At 42.9% G+C, this 2,095-nt stretch overlaps 1 protein-coding gene across 1 annotated transcript in view; it reads right to left on the bottom strand.

Moving 5' to 3' along the window:
* Positions 1 to 1,306, bottom strand: part of SRBD1 (S1 RNA binding domain 1) — a 130,941-nt gene extending 129,635 nt beyond the window's left edge. The window contains exons 1-2 of the mRNA XM_026846115.1: positions 1,287 to 1,306; positions 994 to 1,101 (exon numbers count right to left, since the gene is read on the bottom strand). The gene's annotated coding sequence lies outside the window, so the exon portion shown is untranslated. The remainder of the gene's footprint in view (positions 1 to 993; positions 1,102 to 1,286) is intronic.
* Positions 1,307 to 2,095: the final 789 nt, after the last annotated feature.

Here is a 2,095-nt window from a genome sequence, read left to right as displayed (position 1 = left end):
TGCTACCAAACCCCCCCAAAAATCCCTGCACTAGCACCAGGCTATGTTTTGTAGCTCCACCATTAGAGCAACAACTTTCAGAGTCAGAAATTGCTCCAGTAATCCTAAGAGACTGTGACATCTTCTACAGGACACTTAAATAAACCATACTTAACAGTTGAAAGTTATAGAAAAGATTATACTTTCACAGTATGATCAAATTAATGCCATTACGGCAAATTTAAATCTCATAACCCTACTACATTAAGTCACATAAATCCCTCATAACTAGAGAAATATATATCTGAATATCAACAAAGACTACTGCACCTTACAACTCAACCAAATTGGTTCTTCTACCTGAAGGCATAGGATTTAAAAATAACAAAACACAACATAGAACCAAACACACCACTACCAGACACCTACTTAGAAACTAATTTCATTTCAGTAACTGCAAAAAAAATCCTCTCCAGCAGAATAGGATACAGGAACTTCTAAAGCTCTTTTCCAGTTAAAGCAATGCGTTTCTTCCAAAAAGGAAATCTGTCTATGCAGGAAGGTCCTCAAACTTTGCTCTGCAGCCTCTGCTTCTCTAGCATGAATAAAATAGCAAGGTTAATAGAATTCTGTATTTTAGCTGCTTCTTAAATCACACAGGACTGGCCAAACAGTTTATTATAACACCAAGCATCTGAGGCAGGACATAAAAAGCACTATGTATCTCACATAAGTAAATTTCAGATCATTATTAGTAGCAGCAGAATAGGCCACTTCAATAAGTATATGTAGGCTCTCAGTCTGATTTTGTTTGTCATGTTAAGATACCTCCATTGCATGCTAGAATAACATTCTGAGAAGAAATCAAAGTATAACCATACTGTCCACAGCAAAGGTAAAAGAATGTTACAGAGACCAATGGTAGAGACTTGCATGAAAATTTTTCCAATGCTCCAGAAGGTTTTTATCACCTGTAAGAACTAAGTTGTACTTCAGAATATAAATCCAACTTACTGTAATCCTCACGAGGTTAAAAACTTGGAGAACTTCCAGACGCTTTTGCTCAGAAAAGCTGGTGCAGATTTCTAAGGACTTCTGTTGCACAAAGCCAGTCAGGGCTGCCTGAGAAAGGAGTCACAAACACAGATCAGAAGACTCCAGTGCTAACTGGAAAAATTACAGACAGGAAGAAAGGGAGAAACGTGTAGGGTACACACACACACACACAGAGTAAAACAGGCCCCAACGCTCATTAGAAAGGAAAAGGTGTAAGACTAGTAGGAGTACCACCTGCTGCTGCTACTTACAGGAGTATCACCAAAACCTCAAACCACCAAAGTTGTGCCCTTAGAAAGCACGCTCTCTTCCAAGCTTGTTCCTATAACTAGTGGTCCCACTGGGAAAAAGGAACAATCTTCATTATGCAGCAGCCTGTCAATGAATCAGAAGAGGTGTGCACTGGAAGGGGGTGACAAACATTTTCCATGAATTTTTCTAATCCACTTAAACCACCTATGAAAATAGACATTATCCAAAACCAGCAGGATACTGCTTCTGATTCAGTAACAGTCGGCTACATCCCTTGCATGATTTCTCCAATCCACCAAATTAGCCATATGGTAACGCTCCCACCCAGCTTAATTAAATGGGACATCTTTGCTCCTGAAGGATACAGAAGATGCGCATCTGTTCTGCACAGTGACAGTCCCGGCAGAGTTTTATCACACCCGTAACACTTGTTTCAGAGTCTTGCAGGCACAAGGGGAGTCAAGAGTAAAGCACTGTTTCTTGCTTGGTGACTCCCCTACCATCCAAATCACTGCTTTTTGACCCAGAGATGTGACCTAGCTCAAAACACACTTTTCGTCCTTTGAAGCTCTATTCTTCCCCAGACGACACCCTACTTTCCTCGGATCTGCTGATGGCACTCAAGACGAAGGACTTAATTTCACGCCCCGTGCCTGGGAAGGACATCAGTTCCCAGGCAGCACCACGGGAATAAGGCACCCCACAAGCTCCTTCCTGCCCCCAAGGAAGGTGGGGGGCACAGGAGCATTCCAGCGGAGGCCGGGAGCCCCAGCCCCAGCCCGCTGGGGTGCCCCGGCCTCCCTGGGGC

The sequence above is a fragment of the Athene cunicularia genome (assembly GCF_003259725.1).
Source record: "Athene cunicularia isolate RWA chromosome 3 unlocalized genomic scaffold, athCun1 chr3_part1, whole genome shotgun sequence".
Taxonomy (NCBI): domain Eukaryota; kingdom Metazoa; phylum Chordata; class Aves; order Strigiformes; family Strigidae; genus Athene; species Athene cunicularia.
Note: the sequence above shows the minus strand (reverse complement) of the source record. Positions and strands in the feature narration are given on the sequence as shown.